The sequence below is a fragment of the Procambarus clarkii genome, chromosome 75 (assembly GCF_040958095.1).
Source record: "Procambarus clarkii isolate CNS0578487 chromosome 75, FALCON_Pclarkii_2.0, whole genome shotgun sequence".
Taxonomy (NCBI): Eukaryota; Metazoa; Arthropoda; class Malacostraca; order Decapoda; family Cambaridae; genus Procambarus; species Procambarus clarkii.
Genome location: NC_091224.1, coordinates 3,804,595 through 3,819,068, shown reverse-complemented (window position 1 = coordinate 3,819,068; position 14,474 = coordinate 3,804,595).

The following is a 14,474-nucleotide window of genomic DNA, read 5'->3' as shown; positions in this document are numbered from 1 at the left end:
CAGTCATGTTGTCCTCCTTCAACAGCCATGGTGAGGTTAGGTCTGACCCCAGTGATGTTGTCCTCCTTCAACAGCCATGGTGAGGTTAGGTCTGACCCCAGTGATGTTGTCCTCCTTCAACAGCCATGGTGAGGTTAGGTCTGACCCCAGTGATGTTGTCCTCCTTCAACAGCCATGGTGAGGTTAGGTCTGACCCCAGTGATGTTGTCCTCCTTCAACAGCCATGGTGAGGTTAGGTCTGACCCCAGTCATGTTGTCCTCCTTCAACAGCCATGGTGAGGTTAGGTCTGACCCCAGTGATGTTGTCCTCCTTCAACAGCCATGGTGAGGTTAGGTCTGACCCCAGTGATGTTGTCCTCCTTCAACAGCCATGGTGAGGTTAGGTCTGACCCCAGTGATGTTGTCCTCCTTCAACAGCCATGGTGAGGTTAGGTCTGACCCCAGTGATGTTGTCCTCCTTCAACAGCCATGGTGAGGTTAGGTCTGACCCCAGTGATGTTGTCCTCCTTCAACAGCCATGGTGAGGTTAGGTCTGACCCCAGTGATGTTGTCCTCCTTCAACAGCCATGGTGAGGTTAGGTCTGACCCCAGTGATGTTGTCCTCCTTCAACAGCCATGGTGAGGTTAGGTCTGACCCCAGTGATGTTGTCCTCCTTCAACAGCCATGGTGAGGTTAGGTCTGACCCCAGTCATGTTGTCCTCCTTCAACAGCCATGGTGAGGTTAGGTCTGACCCCAGTGATGTTGTCCTCCTTCAACAGCCATGGTGAGGTTAGGTCTGACCCCAGTGATGTTGTCCTCCTTCAACAGCCATTCGAAGGTTTTTTTTGTATTTTTAAAAAGGGGTCTGACCCCAGTGATGTTTGTCCTCCTTCAACAGCCATGGTGAGGTTAGGTCTGACCCCAGTCATGTTGTCCTCCTTCAACAGCCATGGTGAGGTTAGGTCTGACCCCAGTCATGTTGTCCTCCTTCAACAGCCATGGTGAGGTTAGGTCTGACCCCAGTGATGTTGTCCTCCTTCAACAGCCATGGTGAGGTTAGGTCTGACCCCAGTGATGTTGTCCTCCTTCAACAGCCATGGTGAGGTTAGGTCTGACCCCAGTCATGTTGTCCTCCTTCAACAGCCATGGTGAGGTTAGGTCTGACCCCAGTGATGTTTGTCCTCCTTCAACAGCCATGGTGAGGTTAGGTCTGACCCCAGTCATGTTGTCCCTCCTTCAACAGCCATGGTGAGGTTAGGTCTGACCCCAGTGATGTTGTCCTCCTTCAACAGCCATGGTGAGGTTAGGTCTGACCCCAGTGATGTTGTCCTCCTTCAACAGCCATGGTTGAGGTTAGGTCTGACCCCAGTCATGTTGTCCTCCTTCAACAGCCATGGTGAGGTTAGGTCTGACCCCAGTGATGTTGTCCTCCTTCAACAGCCATGGTGAGGTTAGGTCTGACCCCAGTGATGTTGTCCTCCTTCAACAGCCATGGTGAGGTTAGGTCTGACCCCAGTGATGTTGTCCTCCTTCAACAGCCATGGTGAGGTTAGGTCTGACCCCAGTCATGTTGTCCTCCTTCAACAGCCATGGTGAGGTTAGGTCTGACCCCAGTCATGTTGTCCTCCTTCAACAGCCATGGTGAGGTTAGGTCTGACCCCAGTCATGTTGTCCTCCTTCAACAGCCATGGTGAGGTTAGGTCTGACCCCAGTCATGTTGTCCTCCTTCAACAGCCATGGTGAGGTTAGGTCTGACCCCAGTCATGTTGTCCTCCTTCAACAGCCATGGTGAGGTTAGGTGTGACCCCAGTGATGTTGTCCTCCTTCAACAGCCATGGTGAGGTTAGGTCTGACCCCAGTGATGTTGTCCTCCTTCAACAGCCATGGTGAGGTTAGGTCTGACCCCAGTGATGTTGTCCTCCTTCAACAGCCATGGTGAGGTTAGGTCTGACCCCAGTCATGTTGTCCTCCTTCAACAGCCATGGTGAGGTTAGGTCTGACCCCAGTCATGTTGTCCTCCTTCAACAGCCATGGTGAGGTTAGGTCTGACCCCAGTGATGTTCTCACGTCTAGTTACTACAAGATGTGTTGGACGCCCCTGGGATAGTGGGCGCCATCTTCCTATGCTTCCTCAGTACACGTCAGGACAAGGCGTTCGTTGTAGGCTCGTCCGAGGTGCCGCCGAGGACCTCACTCCACCAGCAGATCAGCGTGAGCCTTCATCCTGCACACACACACACACACACACACACACACACAGGACAAAGGAGGAAGGAGGAAACAGACAGAGAGAAAGATCTAGGAGTTGATATCACACCAAACCTGTCTCCTGAAGCCCACATAAAGAGAATAACGTCTGCGGCATATGCGAGGCTGGCTAACATCAGAACGGCGTTCAGGAACCTGTGTAAGGAATCATTCAGAATCTTGTACACCACATATGTAAGACCAATCCTGGAGTATGCGGCCCCAGCATGGAGCCCGTACCTTGTCAAGCACAAGACGAAGCTGGAAAAAGTCCAAAGGTATGCTACTAGACTAGTCCCAGAACTAAGAGGCATGAGTTATGAGGAAAGGCTGCGGGAAATGCACCTCACGACACTGGAAGACAGAAGAGTAAGGGGGGACATGATCACAACCTACAAAATCCTCAGGGGAATCGACCGGGTAAACAAGGACGAACTTTTCAACACTGGTGGGACGCGAACAAGGGGACACAGGTGGAAGCTGAGTACCCAAATGAGCCACAGAGACGTTAGAAAGAACTTTTTCAGTGTCAGAGTAGTTAGCAAATGGAATGCATTAGGAAGTGATGTGGTGGAGGCTGACTCCATTCACAGTTTCAAATGTAGATATGATAGAGCCCAATAGGCTCAGGAATCTGTACACCAGTTGATTGACGGTTGAGAGGCGGGACCAAAGAGCCAGAGCTCAACCCCCGCAAGCACAATTAGGTAAGTACAATTAGGTAAGTACACACACACACACACACACACACACACACTCACCGTAGCTGTTACCTGGCCCAGTAGATATTATATTTTGTTAATAAAGAAGAAAAGGCCACAGGTGTCTGGTACGGCTTCCCTTCCCAATATTAAGAGCTGCAACCACATCCTGCAACTATTAACAGATCTTTTTCACCTTTTCCATTGTGACTACAATGTCATCCAGTATTTACCCTGGGCTTTCATCTTGTAACCTTGCTCTCCACGCTGGTTCTAATGTAAAGACCTAAAATCTTTCGTCGAGTTCCTCGTGTGGGAACCGACCTGTGAGATTTATATTTATTTAATTTATATGAATTTATATTTACGTTAATTTATATACTTCGATAGCAATTTGTATAATGATAAGTGGACTGTATTTCTGCAATAATCTCATAATCTCACAAATCGATCCTCTACACATTAGGGGGGGTTTATATTACACATATGCAGCCAATCAAATTACAGTAATAGCTACATACATTGATGAGGTTCCTTCTCTTATAGTACAGCAGGTTAGTCCACCAGGTATAACTAGAGTGTAGACACCAAATTATCCTCTTTGAGGTAGCTTCTATCACCCAGTAACTGGTGCACATAATCTTGCATCCTCGTCTTGACCTGTCAAAAGTGCGCTAGCTGTGAAGCCAGAATCCTATATATGACAAGCTATATCAGAGAAAACACTATACAGTACATGGAACATTAAAGACCTGGCTTAATTACCTTTAGTATGAGGCGATTTCGCGTTCTAACCGGCTAACCCTATATCCTGACATTAATGGCCATAAATGAATGATAAACGGGTTTCGGATAGACACTTAACTTGTATTTGTAGACAGCGTGTTGACAATGGTACACCTTTGGCTTCCATAACACTACGTCCAAGTAAATTTAACAGGAGCCGAATTTGCTCCCGTGTGAGCCTCTGGTCTCGTATAACAACAATGGCTGCCCTCCTTCCTCCACTCTGACGCCTGGCTTACATTGTCCAGATTTCAGAACGTGATAGAAGGGTCACATTTACTCTACTTTAATATTGATAATTAAGTTAATTTATATAAGATGTTTTTATGATGGTAAAGTCCAAAGACTAATGTATTTAAGAACAATTCCCACCATAATAGGTGGTGAATTATAATAGTGTGTGGTGATGATATCCCGTTTTCTTTAGACGGTAATTCCACTACAAGTTACGTTTTCTATGGGTAACTTGTTGGTAATACAGCAGAAATTATTATCTGTCTGTATGATATATTAAATGGTGTCGGATTTTCCGACACCTCGCATACCTCCTTATCGCTCTCTGTGAGACCTCTACACCAGTCCATCGTCCAGGTACAACAGTCCGTCGCCCAGGTACACCAGTCCTTCACCCCGGTACACCAGTCCTTCGTCCAGGTACACCAGTCCATCGTCCAGGTACAACAGTCCGTCACCCCGGTACACCAGTCCGTCACCCAGGTACACCAGTCCATCGTCCAGGTACACCAGTCCGTCACCCAGGTACAACAGTCCGTCACCCCGGTACACCAGTCCGTCACCCCGGTACACCAGTCCGTCGCCCCGGTACACCAGTCCGTCACCCAGGTACAACAGTCCGTCACCCCGGTACACCAGTCCGTCACCCCGGTACACCAGTCCGTCACCCAGGTACAACAGTCCGTCACCCCGGTACACCAGTCCGTCACCCCGGTACACCAGTCCGTCACCCCGGTACACCAGTCCGTCACCCAGGTACACCAGTCCATCGTCCAGGTACACCAGTCCGTCACCCAGGTACAACAGTCCGTCACCCCGGTACACCAGTCCGTCACCCAGGTACACCAGTCCTTCGTCCAGGTACACCAGTCCATCGTCCAGGTACACCAGTCCGTCACCCAGGTACAACAGTCCGTCACCCCGGTACACCAGTCCGTCACCCAGGTACACCAGTCCTTCACCCAGGTACACCAGTCCGTCACCCAGGTACACCAGTCCGTCACCCAGGTACACCAGTCCGTCACCCAGGTACACCAGTCCGTCACCCAGGTACACCAGTCCGACACCCAGGTACACCAGTCCTTCGTCCAGGTACACCAGTCCATCGTCCAGGTACACCAGTCCATCGTCCAGGTACACCAGTCCTTCACCCAGGTACACCAGTCCGTCACCCAGGTACACCAGTCCGTCACCCAGGTACACCAGTCCGTCACCCAGGTACACCAGTCCGACACCCAGGTACACCAGTCCTTCGTCCAGGTACACCAGTCCATCGTCCAGGTACACCAGTCCGTCACCCAGGTACAACAGTCCGTCACCCCGGTACACCAGTCCGTCACCCAGGTACACCAGTCCTTCACCCAGGTACACCAGTCCGTCACCCAGGTACACCAGTCCGTCACCCAGGTACACCAGTCCGTCACCCAGGTACACCAGTCCATCGTCCAGGTACACCAGTCCGTCACCCAGGTACAACAGTCCGTCACCCCGGTACACCAGTCCGTCACCCAGGTACACCAGTCCTTCGTCCAGGTACACCAGTCCATCGTCCAGGTACACCAGTCCGTCACCCAGGTACAACAGTCCGTCACCCCGGTACACCAGTCCGTCACCCAGGTACACCAGTCCTTCACCCAGGTACACCAGTCCGTCACCCAGGTACACCAGTCCGTCACCCAGGTACACCAGTCCGTCACCCAGGTACACCAGTCCGTCACCCAGGTACACCAGTCCGACACCCAGGTACACCAGTCCTTCGTCCAGGTACACCAGTCCATCGTCCAGGTACACCAGTCCATCGTCCAGGTACACCAGTCCTTCACCCAGGTACACCAGTCCGTCACCCAGGTACACCAGTCCGTCACCCAGGTACACCAGTCCGTCACCCAGGTACACCAGTCCGACACCCAGGTACACCAGTCCTTCGTCCAGGTACACCAGTCCATCGTCCAGGTACACCAGTCCGTCACCCAGGTACAACAGTCCGTCACCCCGGTACACCAGTCCGTCACCCAGGTACACCAGTCCTTCACCCAGGTACACCAGTCCGTCACCCAGGTACACCAGTCCGTCACCCAGGTACACCAGTCCGTCACCCAGGTACACCAGTCCTTCACCCCGGTACACCAGTCCGTCACCCAGGTACACCAGTCCGTCACCCAGGTACACCAGTCCGTCACCCAGGTACACCAGTCCGTCACCCCGGTACACCAGTCGGTCATCAAAGTACACCTGTCCGCCACCCCAGTACACTAGTCCGCCGCCCCGGTACACCAGTCCGCCACCCCGGTACACCAGTCCGTCGCCCCGGTACACCAGTCGGTCATCAAAGTACACCTGTCCGCCACCCCAGTACACTAGTCCGCCGCCCCGGTACACCAGTCCGCCACCCCGGTACACCAGTCCGTCGCCCCGGTACACCAGTCGGTCATCAAAGTACACCTGTCCGCCACCCCAGTACACTAGTCCGCCGCCCCGGTACACCAGTCCGCCGCCCCGGTACACCAGTCCGCCACCCCGGTACACCAGTCCATCTACCCGGTACACCATGCAGTCCTTCACCCAGGTACACCAGTCCGTCACCCAAGAACACCAGTCCGCCGCCCCGGTACACCAGTCCACCGCCCCGGTACACCAGCCAGTCGCCCCGGTACACCATTCCGTCGTCCAGGTACACCAGCCCGTCGCCCAGGTACACCAGTCCTTCACCCAGGTACACCAGTCCTTCACCCAGGTACACCAGTCCTTCGCCCAGGTACACCAGTCGGTCATCAAAGTACACCTGTCCGCCACCCCAGTACACTAGTCCGTCGCCCAGGTACACCAGTCCTTCACCCCGGTACACCAGTCCGTCGCCCAGGTACACCAGTCCTTCGCCCAGGTACACCAGTCGGTCATCAAAGTACACCTGTCCGCCACCCCAGTACACTAGTCCGCCGCCCCGGTACACCAGTCCGCCACCCCGGTACACCAGTCCGTCACCCAGGAACGTCGACATCATCTGTCGGTGGAGTCGACACTGTCTCATCCTGACCAGTGTCTTCCTTGTGGGCCATCTCTGCCTTCGTCAGTACCGAGACAGGGTAGTCCATTGTCGGCCATCTCTGCCTTCGTCAGTACCGAGACAGGGTAGTCCATTGTCGGCCATCTCTGCCTTCGTCACTACCGAGACAGGGTAGTCCATTGTCGGCCATCTCTGCCTTCGTCACTACCGAGACAGGGTAGTCCATTGTCGGCCATCTCTGCCTTCGTCACTACCGAGACAGGGTAGTCCATTGTCGGCCATCTCTGCCTTCGTCACTACCGAGACAGGGTAGTCCATGGCTCGGCGGTCTCCTGACTCATCTCCCAGGATGTCAGTCATGTCTCCACACTCAGGTGTCCCACCTGTGTCGTGGCGCCTTTGGCACTCCTCTGGCACAACCTCTGCTCTAACCTTTGGCAACACCTTCGTCCAGCACAAGTCATTCCCCAGGATCACCTGGACTCCTGGAACAGGTATGTTGGGGCACACTCCCAATATCACCTCCGCCGACACATAGTCCGACTTTAGCTGGACAGCACATACTGGCATGGCACCCTCTGACAGAAGCCCATGCACCTTAATCTTCCTCCTCACAGCTAACAGTCGACCACTCGCAATCAGGCTTCTCGTGATCAAGCTCTGATTCGCTCCGGTATCCCTTAAGATACCAACTTCTACTTCAGGTTGGCCTCCTATTCTGATTCAACGTTTACTCATGAACGGCGTATACCGCTCCTTCACTAACTTTATACTCTTGGTTTGTTCTGGGCTACCTTAATATATTTATTCCCAGAGTCACACAGGGCCAGCGACTTGAATTCTGGCGACCACGACGAACCTAAGTTCATCTCGTACGTAAACCATGCGTTCTACCAAATATGGCGAGTCTTAGAGCAGCATCAACAGAGAGAGACTTTGAGCGGCAGCAACAGACTCTTAGAACGGCAGCAACAGAGACTCTTAGGGCGGCCTCATCAGATTGTTAGAACGGCATCAACAAAGAGACACGTAGAGCGGCAGCAACAGAGAGACACGTAGAGCGGCAGCAACAGAGAGACTCTTAGAGCGGCAGCAACAGAGAGACTCTTAGAGCGGCAGCAACAGAGAGACTCTTAGAGCGGCAGCAACAGAGAGACTCTTAGAGCGGCAGCAACAGAGAGACTCTTAGAACGGCAGCAACAGAGAGACTCTTAGAGCGGTAGCAACAGAGAGACTCTTAGAGCGGCAGCAACAGAGAGACTCTTAGAGCGGCAGCAACAGAGAGACACGTAGAGCGGCAGCAACAGAGACACGTAGAGCGGCAGCAACAGAGAGACACGTAGAGCGGCAGCAACAGAGAGACTCTTAGAGCGGCAGCAACAGAGAGACTCTTAGAGCGGCAGCAACAGAGAGACTCTTAGAGCGGCAGCAACAGAGAGACTCTTAGAGCGGCAGCAACAGAGAGACTCTTAGAGCGGCAGCAACAGAGAGACACGTAGAGCGGCAGCAACAGAGAGACACGTAGAGCGGCAGCAACAGAGAGACACGTAGAGCGGCAGCAACAGAGAGACACGTAGAGTGGCAGCAACAGAGAGAGACGTAGAGCGGCAGCAACAGAGAGACACGTAGAGCGGCAGCAACAGAGAGACACGTAGAGCGGCAGCAACAGAGAGACACGTATAGCGGCAGCAACAGAGAGACACTTAGAGCAGAAGCAAAAGTGGGACTATGAGCAGTCTCCGTGCTTGGTCTATTTAAAGCTCATTTACAAGTTATATTTGACAAGAGTGATCACTTAAAATAAAAATCTAAAACTAAATTGAAAAACTTTTAGAGCGTTAAAAATAGCGAAATGTTTGGTAAACAATTCGTGCTCACCACCGCTCTCTCCACTGTGACCAACATCGCCATGGTCGCATTAGTGACCTTGACCCGTGTCGGCCGTTGGGTCAAGACCCTCGCCGCCTCCGTGACCTCGAAGGTCAACAACTGGGCCAAGAACCACACAAAGCTGGCCGCCTGGGGGAAATACATCTTGGTGTTGACCGTCGTGGCAGCCTGGCTGGTGGCCTCTAACTACCCCGCCTTCAGGAGTAAGCCCCAGAACGGCGCCCTGGAGCGTTACCTGGCAGCTGTCGCCAGGGAGGACGCCCTCAGGAATGTTCTCGATGGCTTCGTCAGAGATGTTGCCGAGCGCGGCGGAAAATTTACTTATAACCAGCATCTGCAGATACTCCGGGACGCCTGCAAGCGTCGCGCCCACCGGAAGGATGCTTCCCTCCTGACTGGTCCTGACGGCGCCCTCCTAGAGGGTCCTGACGGCGCCCTGCTGGAGGCCGCATCTCTGGCATCTATAGACGCGGCGCTGCGAGTCTCTCCAGGCTTCGGCTCCCAGGAAGACGCAGCCGGAGATGTAGGAGAGGCGTCAAGCGACGTCTTCCACGACACCGCCGACGCCGTCGTTGAGTTTTTGTTAAAGTTTTACACAACCCAGTGAGCGGGGCAGACACGCCCGGCGACGTGGGAGCTGCCATCCACCATGAATGGCGGCCGCTGCCATCCACCATGAATGGCGGCCGCTGCCATCCATCATGAATGGCGGCCGCTGCCATCCATCAAGAATGACTGCAGCTGCCCTCCACCGTGAGTGAAGGCAGATGCTGTTCATCATGAGTGAAGGCAGATGCCGTTCATCATGAGTGAAGGCAGATGCTGTTTACCATGAGTGAAGGCAGATGCTGTTTACCATGAGTGAAGGCAGATGCTGTTTACCATGAGTGAAGGCAGATGCTGTTCATCATGAGTGGAGGCAGCGGCCAGTCACCGGGAGTGGAGGCAGCGGCCAGTCACCGGGAGTGGAGGCAGCGGCCAGTCACCGGGAGTGGAGGCAGCGGCCAGTCACCGGGAGTGGAGGCAGCGGCCAGTCACCGGGAGTGGAGGCAGCGGCCAGTCACCGGGAGTGGAGGCAGCTGCCATCTGTCTCTGTTCAATTCTTTCAACTTATTTTTTCGTTGTTCTTTATTTTTTACCCGGTTGCATAGATGACTGCTGACTGGTGTCACCTGGAGATACATTTATCCTTCCTCATTCACTTTTCCTGGAACACTTAACTGCCAGTTGGCTTACGCACCTTTTCACTGCTGGGTGAAAAGGTGCGACCCCACACCCGCAGCATACGGGGGACGGGCGAAGGGCGTGTGTGAGCATGCAGATGGAGGAGTGTAGGTGGGAGGAGATGCGAAATGTAGGTGTGAGAAGATGGGGAGTATGGGTGGGAGGTTATTAGGTAAGATATACTAAGCTGCATTCTAATCCTAGTCCTCGGGATAAGGATTTAGGATTGGACGGTCGCTCTACCGTCCAGCCCAAGTGGTTGGGCAAGGTAGCTCTGAGGAGTTCGAAACTATCTGAGGACTAGTTGGTTGATGGCTGCTAATCCGTCATCCTTATACTCGCATTCGGGTGAGGTGATATGGTGCAACAGTTTTGGATGAGGTGAATGTTACCTATCGTTCGTTACGGCTCGTGACCCTACAGCAGCCAAGCTTTAATTACGTCTAGGGATACGAGAAACTGCTGTTCTCAAGAGCGGATCACCAGTATAACCCCTTAATAAGTAATGAGCACATAAATAAAAACCTTCCTTTAGGACTGAAGAATAGATACAAAATATTATATAGATATATATTCAAGACAGTATAATATAAAAACACAGATGGTCAAGTAACTTATACAACAAACGAAAGTATTGTCATATCCCTTAATATAACAAAATAAAACTATGGCACAACAAGAAATAAACAGACTTATCTCCCACATGTTACTCTCCTGGTCCCGTATCAGCTACTGAACTCTCGCTCTGTCGCTACCCACATTCTCACCTCCCGTCTGCCTCATCCCAGGATGAGGGATGGAAACTAAGGACTTTTTAATATTTTAAACTGATTGAACAACCCCTTGTTCTCAAAACACACAAGACTGCAAATTACATATAATAGTTACTTACAAAATATATAAGTACAATGCCACCTGTTTAATTACAGAATATAAATAATTATATATACTAAATAAAAGTGACATCTGGAACTCCCAACTGAACAGGTCCAGCTTTCCCGAATCGAACAGGTAATAGACGTGTGCAAAGGCAACCCCGCTCCTGTCTCCACTGACGCTGCCACACCACACGATAATTTACCAAACACAATGTGTGTACATATACAGGCAATGATATAATGGAAACAAAAAAAAGTTATTTTAAATTTATATACGTATTCTGCTAGGAGTACGTAACAGTGAACAAACTTTTGACAAATACAAGACAGAACACGAAACTATGGGTATTAATTGGATATGAGAGCATAAGAATGGAAGTAACTGCAGAGGGCCTATTGGCCCATACTTCCTCTTGATGCTTCTATATTGGTTCGGAGTCTTGAAGTGGGTAGAATATAGTTGTGCATTAATTGGCTGTTGATTGCTGGTGTTGACTCAACAGCCAATTAATGCACAACTATGGAACGGAAGTTCCTACGGTGGTTTAAGGCGGAGGAAGCAGAGTCAGCGGATGAAATCAAACAACTGATAGTGATGGAGAAGTTTATGTCAGTGCTCCATCCTGAGTTGCGAGTAAGGGTGAGAGAAGCAGGTATTAAGGACCTTAAGGCTGCTGCAGACAGAGCCGACATGCTGGAGGAGGCACTACATCTCAGAAGGGAGGGACCGCCCAGACACTCGCCTTACCCCAGGTCTGGAGGCAACTTTAGGAGTTGAGGAGGCGCGAGGACGGGCGGGGACTCCGTCCTCGCCCGGAAGACGCGTGGGGGCCGCCTGATAAGAAAGCTGGGGGGACAGGTGAGGATGCCCCTTCATAAAGCGACTCTTAATTCAGACTGTGGTTGTCAGACTCTCGTGGTAGGGGTGTGTGCTTCACTGCCCAGGATGGAAGCTCAGGTGATCCTTGGGAACGACTCCTGTGGGGGATGTGTTCTCCAGAAATTGATTAAGGGCGAAGAGTGTACAGAGCCCTATCGACATAGCAGCACGACGGGCGCCAGCGGTGACCCGACGGAAACTGCGAGAGTGGCATTTCCGGTATGCGCGGTGACGTCGAGACAGGGCGTCAGGGAAGATGAGGTGAGCGGATCCAGTCATGCCGAAGAGAACTTGCCGGGTGACCTGGGGCTCAATTGTCTGTTCCGAGAGGAGGCCAGAGGGCAAGTGCCAGGTGAAGAAGGGTTGGATAGGAGTATCCAAGTCATCCTCACCAGTCCTCTAGGTATTGACAGCGCCCGTCTAGGTGAGCTGCAAAAGGAAATGTTTCCAGAGTTGGTGCGGGAGGTGGAAGGAAGTCTCGCCTGACCCGAGTCACCGACTCACTTCTTCATGGAGAAGGGAGTGCTAATGAGGCAGTGGAGACCAGTGGGAGAAGAAGTGGGTGGTGATATGCTGAGAGTGAGGCATCAGGTGGTGGTGCCGGTGCAGTACAGAGGCGCGGTGCTAAAGCTTGCTCACTCAGTTGATCCTGCGGGACACTTGCGAGTGACCAAGACCTTAAATCGGCTTCAGGATCATTTTTATTGGCCGGAAATGGACGCGGATGTCCATAAATTCTGCAGCCACCCAAATGTACTCACCTATTTGTGCTTGCGGGGGTTGAGTTCTGGCTCTTTGGTCCCGCCTCTCAACCGTCAATCAACTGGTGTACAGGTTCCTGAGCCTATTGGGCTCTATCATATCTACACTTGAAACTGTGTATGGAGTCAGCCTCCACCATATCACTGCCTAATGCATTCCATTTGTCAACTACTCTGACACTTAAGAAAATTCTTTCTAATTTCTCTGTAGCTCATTTGGGCACTCAGTTTCCACCTGTATCTCCTAGTGCGTGTACCCCCTTGTGTTAAATACTGTCTTTATCTACCCTGTCAATTCCCTTGAGAATCTTGAATGTGGTGATCATGTCCCCCCCCCTAACTCTTCTGTCTTCCAGCGAAGTGAGGTTTAATTACCATAGTCTCTCCTCGTAGCTCATACCTTTCAGCTCGGGTACTAGTCTGGTGTCAAACCTTTGAACCTTTTCCAGTTTAGTCTTATCCTTGACTAGATATGGACTCCATGCTGGAGCCGCATACTCCAAGATTGGCCTGACATATGTGGTATACAAAGTTCTGAATGATTCCTTACACAAGTTTCTGAATGCCGTTCTTATGTTGGCCAGCCTGGCATATGCCACTGATGTTATCCTGATGTTGATATGGGCTGCAGGAGACAGGTCTGGCGTGATATCAACCCCCAAGTCTTTTTCTTTCTCTGACTCTTGAAGTATTTCATCTCCCAGATGATACCTTGTATCTGGCCTCCTGCTCCCTACACCTATCTTCATTACATTACATTTGCTTGGGTTAAACTCTAACAACCATTTGTTTGACAATTCCTTCAGCTTGTCTAGGTCTTTTTGAAGCCTCAAGCAGTCCTCCTCTGTCTTCATCCTTCTCATAATCTTGGCATCGTCCGCAAACATTGAGAGAAATGAATCTATACCCTCCGGGAGATCATTTACATATATCAGAAACAAGATAGGACCGAGTACAGAGCCCTGTGGGACTCCACTGGTGACTTCACGCCAATCGGAGGTCTCACCCCTCATCGTAACTCTCTGCTTCCTATTGTTCAGGTACTCCCTTCTCCACTGGAGCACCTTACCAGCTACACCTGCCTGTCTCTCCAGGTTATGTCCGCTCAAACAAAGCTCTCCAGCGTGTGTGGTCGTTTGAGTGTGTGTGGTCGTTTGAGTGTGTGTGTGGTCGCTTTGTGTGTGGTCGTTTGAATGCGTGTGGTCGTTTGAGTGTGTGTGGTCGTTTGAGTGCGTGTGGTCGTTTGAGTGCGTGTGGTCGTTTGAGTGTGTGTGGTCGTTTGAGTGCGTGTGGTCGTTTGAGTGCGTGTCGTCGTTAGAGTGCGTGTGGTCGTTAGAGTGCGTGTGGTCGTTAGAGTGCGTGTGGTCGTTAGAGTGCGTGTGGTCGTTAGAGTGCGTTGGTCGTTAGAGTGCGTGTGGTCGTTAGAGTGCGTGTGGTCGTTAGAGTGCGTGTGGTCGTTAGAGTGCGTGTGGTCGTTAGAGTGCGTGTGGTCGTTAGAGTGCGTGTGGTCGTTAGAGTGCTTGTGGTCGTTTGAGTGCGTGTGGTCGTTTGAGTGCGTGTGGTCGTTTGAGTGCGTGTGGTCGTTTGAGTGTGTGTGGTCATTTGTAAGTGTGTGTGTGTGGTTGTTTGAGTGTGTGTGGTCGTTTGAGTGTGTGTGGTCGTTTGAGTGCGTGTGGTCGTGTGAGTGCGTGTGGTCGTGTTCTGCCTACTGGCCTCCAGATAACATTCAGGTTCCGCTGATAAAGACGGTAACATTTATGCTTACATGAAAGGTAATTTATTCAGCCCGTCCTCCTAAATTTTCCCAACGTCAAGAAACTGGCACACTAGAGTGCCCTTATCCTAACCTACCAGAGGACCCCAAACAGAAAACGGGACAGTTTTCTGT